At 27.7% G+C, this 9,473-nt stretch overlaps 1 non-coding gene across 1 annotated transcript; it reads right to left on the bottom strand.

The window, feature by feature from the left end:
- Nucleotides 1-1,808: 1,808 nt before the first annotated feature.
- Nucleotides 1,809-1,880, bottom strand: TRNAH-GUG (transfer RNA histidin (anticodon GUG)). The gene has a single exon. It is a non-coding gene; the product is annotated as a tRNA-His (tRNA).
- Nucleotides 1,881-9,473: the final 7,593 nt, after the last annotated feature.

The raw sequence follows: 9,473 nt of genomic DNA, 5'->3' as shown, positions 1-9,473 counted from the left end.
AATCAAATGCACTTATTCTAAAAAGAATCGGAAACTAAAAATGTATTTTTCCTTGATTTATTTTATACAATGAAACTACTTTTTTCCACATGCCATTCGTTATTTCATTTTTCAATTACTGTCTACTGGCTCTTATTTATTTATATATATAGTTTATAGTACACTATACACATTCTTATATGATTTTTAAATATAGTGTATTTTTAGAAAGAACGATGTAAACAATTTTGACTGATAAGTGATAACACAAACACTGTCTTCAAATCTAATTTAATAATTTAACTTTCTACGATTTGGATAATGACTACGTTTTGGCACCTATTTTAATTTTTGTTTTGAGTTTTGAAATTAAATTTATTTTCCCTCATTTTTTTTTAATGATTTATATCTTTATCAAGTATAATGATTAAATTTTTAGTCAAATTCTAAAAACAAAAACAAGTTTCTAAAAGCTACGGCCCCGTTTAGTAACTATTTGGTTTTTTGTTTTTTATTTTTGAAAACTAAGCATATTTCATACACATTTATTATAATCATTTGTATTTTTCTTAAATAAAATGGTTAAATTCTTAACCAAATTTAAAAAATAAAAACAACTTTTTGAAAGCTATTTTTTTTTTAAATTATCAAAAGTTGGCCTGGTTTTTTAAGCCATTAGTAAAAAGTAGATAACAAATGAATAAATTTGGAGGTTTTGGAGGTGGAAGTAGTATTTATAAGCTTGATTTTCAAAAACAAAAATAATAAACAAAATGGCTACCAAACGGAGCATATTTTTTCTAGTTTTCAAATTTTGACTTCGATTTTTTAAACGGTTAGTAAAAAGTAGATAATTAAGGAATAAATTTTGAGGTAGAAGTAATGTAGCTTAATTTTCAAAAAGAAAAACAAATAGTTACCAAACGAAATTTATATTCTTATATTTTGTAATTCAACTAAATAATCTAATTTTTAATTACATAATTTCAGAGCTTTGCCATCTAATAAATCTCTCTTTACTAATTATAAATTAAATTACAAATTTAATCTATATATTAGAATCAAATTTGTAATTTAATATACTTTTATAAATAACTTCAAGAGGTTTGTGTAAGTGTGTTGTTCGCTATTATGTATCGAAATTTTTTTAGCTAATATATTCTATAAGGGTGTAAATGGATTGAGTTGGATTGGAGATATTTTTTGGATCAACCCAATTGGATTGGCAACCCAAAAGACCCAAATGAAGTCTCCAACCCAATCATTGGGTTATAACTTTTTTTTTCTTTTTAATTAAAAATATGTTAATTTATCTACAATAAATGACTAATAACTAAATCTCATAACATTCAAATGTTAAATATCAAATATGTATAATATTTATTACAAACTTTAAATAGAGACAAACATCGTTAACAATTCTAAAAGAAATAGATTGAAAATACACAAATTAATCAATCCAAAGTAATTAAATTTTAAATCAAGAGAAATATAAATATATATTTTTTTATTAATATATGTATAATTTGGATTGGGGTATGTCAATCCATTCTTTTAACCAACTCCTAACCCAATCTAACTTGTCAAAAATTGAAAAGTTTAATCAATTTTATAAATTGAGTTGGATAATCCGAATTGTCGTGTAACAGAATCTCGTTTAAAAAAGAAAAGAAAAAAAAAAGTAATATTCCGTGTAACTACAAAATAATAATAATAATAATAATCTATCGGCCTCTTTGGTAACTACAAAAGGCCACCCTTGAATTGTAGGCCCAGAATCACTATAAAACTGATAACGGAAAGAGAAAGTAAAAAAAATAGATAATTCCTGTGGCTGCTGGGATTCGAGCCCAGGTCTCCACGGCCACAACGTGGAATTCTTACCACTAAACTACAGCCACTTTTTGTTATGATATACAAATTTATATATTAATTAGTCTTTTATTTTTCAATTTGGTCCCAAATGTCAAAACTGTCAAATTTGCTTGTTTGGTAGGAAATCTAAAAGTAGAAATTCGAAAATAAGAGAATGAATAAAAACTAAATTATATTACAAGTTTTTAAATATATGTTTTAGTTGTAGATACAAAAATAATATTAAATTTTAACAACGGTTTTAAATGCGTTTGATAATATTTATAAATTATATAACTAGTTGTTGTAGTCTACACAATTATATATATAAGAGGATTAAATTCAATAAATGAATTGTACGACATAAATATCAACATATAATAAAATCATATATCAACTTCTATGAAGAGTCTATATTTTTAAAAATTATGACCTGAAATATTAAATGAGTTACTTCCAAGCTGAGCTTCCAAATAGACTTGAAGAGTTGCATCCCTTCAAGTATTAAAGCCACTAAGAGTCACAATCATTCTTAAAATCTAAATTCATCCACAACCATAATGAATTATTTATCAATTTAATATAATATATTTATATCTATGAGGTAGTTGAAAGGATATTAGATGAATTTAGACAATTAGATTAAAGGTTGTGACCTTTCAAGCTGACTTTTCAATTAGTATAAATACCCATGTACTTTTGTTATTTGATAATAGGATTGGAATTGAAATTCGAATGAATTTTTACTATAGAGTTTAGTCTCTCAAGCTTTATGTTTTCTTTGTATTCTTGTGTTTAGAATGCATATTTATAGAACTGTTAATCTAGTTTGATTTATTAGATTGTGGAGATTTTGAAATCTTAAAGTTAGGAATAAATTTTCCTTTCTTCTTGGTCATCGATTAATCTTCCAAGCCAAATATGTTTTAGCTTTTTTGGGTTGTGATCATCTTATTCATTGGGGGTTATTCTTATTAACGTTGTGGGGGTTCACTTGGAATTGGGGTGTTTTCATACGTGGTTGAGGTAGTTCCCTTTATCACTTGAATGATAAGCAAATAAATGGCAATCATAAAGAACTGACTAATGAAGGAAATATTAAGGTTCTATCAGATGAAAGTAAAACTCAAAATCTCAAACCAGCTTAAAGGAAACTCATGTTGAAATTTAATGGAAGATCCCTTGAAGTCAACCCATTATAAAGGCAATCACTATATCACAAAGACCAATGATGAGCTAGAGCTAAAAGATCTTTAGAAAGATTAAATGCTTACTTCAAAGATACGTTTCTAGCCAATGGTGAAGAGTTGCAATCTTTGAAACTCCAAGAGTCATTTGGTTACCCAAAAGTCATAATGAATCTGAAAATTTATATTCATTTACATTATTTTTCTATGTATCTATTTAATTTATGTATTTGAATTTATTGAAGGTTCATGCATTTAGTTGATAATGAAATATTGTGTCCTTTCATAGTATCTTTTCAATTAGTTTAAATAATGTTGTAATTTTAGCATTTAGAAAAGAGAGAAGAAGATTTGAAAATGTAAAATATTAGGTTTTAAACCTTTGAAAGCTTCTAAGCTTGTTTCTTGTGTGTTCTTATGATAGAATGCAAGAATATTTGGAGCATTTAAGTGAGGGTTGATCTATGCTATTTATGGAGTGCTTTGAAGATCAAGTATTGATGGGAGTTGTAAAACTCTGTCTAATCCTCGGTTTATTAGAATGTTTAAGAAATATGTTATCTAGCCTATCTTAAGGGTTGAGAGCAAATTGGTTTTAGGGTCTATTGGGGTCGAGTTCTTTGGCTCTTGTTTTTCAACATGGTTCTTAAATCTAATGTCTAAGGGTTTTTTATCATTCGGTATCAGAACTTGGGGTCTAGATCAAATATATCTTTCCATTGTTGTAATCACTTTTTCTTTTTTAATTTGAAATTTCTATGTTTTTCCTTCTCATCTCGTCACATTCTATCTATTACATAAATATATATATATATATATATATATATATATATATATATATATATATATATTATTGTTTTCATATTACATTTTCGTCTTCTTCAAAATTTTAGATATGAGTTTAATCTACAAGTTTTTGTTTCAAGGCCTTCCAATTCGGTTTCCTTCAATGTCAAATGTTCTTGTTTTGAAAATCTGAAGAAAAAAAAAGGTGTAATCTTATAGATTTCCCGTTGAATTTTGTTGTTCATGGATTCAAGTACAAGAAGATGACTACAAAGTTGCATCGTAAAGACATCCTTAAGATTCGAGGATAAATCTTCTCGAAGAAATGGAGAATGATAAGCAAATAAGTGGAAATCATAAGGAGCTAACCAATGAAGGAAATAATGAAGTTCTACAAGGTGAAAGTAAAGCTCAACAATCTTGAACCAGCTCAAATGAAGTTCATGTTGAAATTTAATGGAAGATCACTCGAAGTCAAACCCAATTATGAGGCAACCAGCCACAAGGACCAATGATGAGCTAGAGCTAAAAGACTTCTAGAAAGATTAAATGTTTGCTTCGAAGATATGTTTCTAGCCAATGGTGAAGAGTTGCAACTTTTGAAGCTCCAAAAGTCAAATATTTGATTACCCAAAAGTCATAATGAATCTAAAAATTCATATTCATTTACATCATTTTCCAATGTATCTATTTAATTTATGTATTTGAATTTATTGAAGGTTCATGTATTTAGTTGATAATTCATAGTATCTTTTAAATTAGTTTAAATAGGGTTATAATTTTAATATTTAGAAAGGAGAGAAGAAGATTTGGAAATATAAAATCTTGGGTTTAAAACCTTGGAAGCTTTTTAAGCTTTGTTTCTCGTGTGTTCTTGTGATAGAATGCATGAATATTTGGAGCATTCAAGTGAGAGTTGATCTATTTTACTTGTGAAGTGGTTTAAAGATCAATGGTTGATAGGAGTTGTAAAACTTCGTCCGATCCTTGGTCTATTAGATTGTTTAAGAAATTTGTTATCTAGTCTATCTTAAGGGTTGAGAGCAAATTGGTTTTGGGTTCTGTTGGGGTTGAGTTATTTGGGTCTTATTTTTCAACATGGTTCTTAGATCCGACGTCCAAAGGTTTCTTAACATTTGAAGATGACTAGCTAATTCAAGATGAGAGAAATGTTCCACCAGCCAAAAAGGAAGTTTCCAATGATGAGGTTGTTGAGATGAATGATTTCAATCATCAAAGTTTGGGAGAAGAATCAAAAGGTAAAGTATTTATGGAGAGTGAATAAATATTTAAAATATATGTTGAGAATGAGATCATGACCAATTCTCCAAAGAACAATGAAGATATCGTGGAGATTAAGAAATTAAAAAAGAGCGAAGAGAGAGAAGTGACTAAAACAAGAGAGAAAAATGAGACAAAAGAAGCAAAAAATAGTTGTTACGAAAAAAAATCTTCAAGTGAGAAAAATCATGAGTGTGGGATTTATTTTTCAATTAATTTTCTTTCTCATTTCTTTTCTTGTGCTCTTAATGGATCATTTAAGACATGTTAAAAGGAGTGGCTTACTCTACGTATGAAGTTCACATTTATGACAAAAGAATATGTTACAATCCAATTGCTGAAACGAGTTGAGATAATGACTACAAAGTTGCATTACAAGGCGATCCTTAAGATTCGAGGATGAATCTTTTTGATGAAGGGGAGAATGGTAAGGAAATAATTGGTAATGATTAGTTGAAGCATTAAATGGGTTACTCCCGTTAAGTTTCCAAAAAGAGTTGAAGAGTTGCATCCCTTCAAGTATCAAAGCCACCAAAAGATACCATGAATTTGATATTCCATATTCATCTACGTGTTTAATGAATTATGAACCAATTTAATTTCATGTATTTTTTATTTATGAGGTAGTTGAAAGGGTATTAGATGAATTTAGTCAATTAGATGAAAGGTTGTGTCCATTCATAGTGTCGTTTCAATTAGTTTAAATATGGTTGTAAACTCCATATTTTAAAAATAAGACTTTGAATTTGAATGAAATTTTCTTAGAATTCATTCTCTTAAACTTTATGCTTGCTTTGTATTCTTGTGTTTAGAATGCATGTTTTTAGAACTTTCAATCTAGTTTGATCAATTAGATTGTGGAGAGTTCGAAATTTTGAGGTTAGGAGCAAATTCTCCTTTCTTTTTTATCATCAATCAATCTTTTAAGCCAAATCTGTTTAGCCAAATCTGTTTAGCTTTCTTGGGGTCGCTTACCAATTAGTTAATCAGGGTTACATATTCTTATTATTGTTGTAGAGGTTCACCTTGTATAACGAGGAGTTCTCAAACATAATTGAGGTAGCTCCTTTATCAATCGAGATACCATTATTAGACTCCAACTTCAAATAATACTAATGTTAGATATTTTTTGTCCCGTTTGATAGTCATTTTGTTATTGTTTTAAAAAATCAAGCTTGTCTATTCACAATTATTTTTTCATATTTTTTATACTACATTAGAAACATTTAAATTCTTAGTCAAAATTTCAAAACAAAAACAAGTTTTCAAAAACTATTTTTTTTCCTTTTTAGTTTTCGAAATTGACCTTAATTTTGCAGTTCAATAGTCCAAAGTAGATAACAAATCAAGAAAACTTAGAAGTGGCAATAGTGTTTAGAAGTGTGTCTCATTTAGGTTAGTGATTTGTTCGTTTTTTTATTTTCAGAAACAAACAATATAAAGAAAATAATGAAAATGTTGTGCCTGGTACACTTATTGTCAAAAATAACAAAATGTCATTTTCTTGTTTGTTAATTTTGTTTGCAAAATTATGAAAACTCGGGATGAGCTAAAATCATGTTATTTCCAAATGAATTGAGTTGGTCATTATTGTTTGTGTTTGGAGTGCCAAGTTGAGTAAGAAAAATTGTGTTTGGGGTGTAGAGTTGAGTTGAGTTGGACTATGTGGTGCAATTTTTCTAAATGAAATTGATTATATATTTGTTGATTTTGATTTTTCAATTATACACCTATTTTTCTAACTTTTGTAAGACAAAAAAATAAAAATAAATAAATAAAAACTTCAAATTTTTTTCTATTATTAAAACATAACAAATTATTCATATACTAAACACAAAATCTTCAATTCAATTTTTGAATACTCAATTACATAACATATTTTTTTCTTCATTTATAAACACCAAACATATTCCAAATAAATTATAACTGAACACAAGTACTTAGCGCTCAAACATGAACGTCGAAGAATCTTAAATATTGGACAACATTTTTTTCTCTTTTTGAAAAGTGTAACATATTTATTTTTAATCACACAATTTGAACACTCACTTGCAAATTTTTACACCAAAATAAATGTCACATTCTAATAATATGCATATTTTCACTTCTATCTAACGATCACTTCTTAACCCTCAATTACTTATGCTCTGCTTCATCAAATGTTTCATACGACTTGTGTACTGCTCCCTTGTACTCACTGACTTGTCTACGATATTCGTTTCAAGATAGGTAGATCACCAGGTTACGACCAACGAAGACCACATAGAATTTGGATTTTCCCATCTACCTATAATTTCATAATATGGGTAGTCGATACCAGTGATAAGTGTTAGGTGAAGGGTATTTTTTGGGTTAGGATTTAGGGTTTCAGTGGTTATGGTTTAGGGGTTCTCATTCAACACCCTCTACTGCATAATAAAAGATAATAATTGAGCAACTTTGCCAAATTTTAAGTGTAACTCGGTGACATCTAAATAATTTTTTATAACTAATGGTTAGTTAGGCTTATCTTTTCAGTTAGTATATGATTAGGTTGACAAATATCTCATGGACTTAGACCCAATGAGAGATCAATAAGTTTACCTAAAATATGTTTACCAACTATTTTTAAAAAAATTATTTACCAACTATTTTTTTTTAATTTATTTACCAAATATATTTTTTTAAAAAATATATTTACCAATAATTTTTTAAAATTTATTTACCAACTATTTTTTAAAAAATTTATTTACCAATATGTTTTTTAAAACCGGAACTTTCCTCTAAGGTTAAAATTTAAATTTTTACCAACAAGAGCGTAACTCGCTTGACCTAGTGTTCATATTATCGACCTCGAGTTAGAAATTCGATTCTCTTAGCCCACATTTTAATTACAATACCTTTGCAAAATAATAATAATAATAATAATTTTGTAGGGATATTCAAAAAACCCGATGATTCCAAAAAACCGATCAACCCAACCCAACCCGTGCAGTTTGAGTTGACTCATTTGGGTTGGATTGAGTTCAAATAAATGAAAATTTTATGAGTTTGGTTGATTCATGGGTTCACTTAATATAACCCGAACCAGTCCGAATTTATGATTAACTTTAAAGTATATATTTTTTTTTATTTATTATAACACAATTATTTATATATATATTGATTTTAATTTTATTTAATTCCAATCTTTTTTGAATAATTTATTCTTCAACAACTTTTAAAAGTAGTTTCTTTGCACTTTAGAAAGAAAATTTTCACTACATAAATTGAAATTGAGTTGTTAATCTTAATTCAATATATGAAAATAATTAAATTATATTTTTACATATTTACGTTTTGCTTCATTCTAGAACGAAATTTTAAATAAATGACCTGATTAACCCGAATCAACCCAACCCAAATATTTCATGTTTGGGTTGGGTTGGGTTCATTTTTTAATGTGGGCTATTTGGGTTGAAGAAATTTACAACCCGAACAATTAGATTGGGTCTAAAAAGTCTTTCAATCCAACTCAACCCAACCCATGAACACCCCTATAATTTTGTACAAATTTTAATAAAATAATAATTTTTTACCTTTTGCACGTCAAATTCAACAAAAATTTATCTGGCATTTCAAATGAAAGTGTTGAAAACTTTTGTATTTCAATGACACTTGAAAATGAAATATCACGCTTTTTTATGTGTTAATCATACATTTTTATTGGTACGTTTTTAAACATTTTAAGGTATAAAAAATATCATCGTAGAAAAATATAAATTGAAGATTTTTCTTCAGATTGTAGTAAGAAAAAAAATTGTAATTTCATATTAAACATGTATTATGAAAGAATAAAATTCCTTGAGGAAGCATGTGAACAATGTACAATTTGAAATATGTGGAAATGTAGAGAAGGAAAACATTATTGTATAGAACAATAAGCATGTTGAAGAAAATTAAACAAAAGTCCATGAGAAACTTTCCCTTGAAGACACCTCTTCAATGTAATTCCTTTCCAAGTCCCGAACAAAATCAAACTTGATCTCTCTCGAACAAACGAATACAAACCTTCTCCGGATCCCAAACAAACATGAACACCACCACTTGGGCTTCTTTGCTATTCTATGGCAAAGGAACAAAAGATTGTGGAAGCAAAGGGATTTTGTGGGAGAAAAGTTAAAGAGATCTAGAAGAGTTTTCTATAAATCTTTTTATAAAAAAAGACAATTTATCAACCCATTTTGAGTATTCTATGTGATTGATGATGAAAATGAGGGAGAGTCCTCTGTAATAGCTCCCTCAATATTAACTTTTAATATCTCCCTTGTGGGTGTTATTTTAAATATATATATATTTATTTATTTATTTATAAAGTTAATTAATGTATAATTAAATATCATATATTTAATTTCATTTGGATCTTAT

This window comes from Benincasa hispida, chromosome 10 (genome assembly GCF_027475165.1).
Source record: "Benincasa hispida cultivar pf3 chromosome 10, pf3_genome.v1.1, whole genome shotgun sequence".
Taxonomy (NCBI): domain Eukaryota; kingdom Viridiplantae; phylum Streptophyta; class Magnoliopsida; order Cucurbitales; family Cucurbitaceae; genus Benincasa; species Benincasa hispida.
The sequence above is the reverse complement of the archived record's forward strand: the minus strand, read 5'-3'. Positions and strand labels throughout refer to the sequence as shown.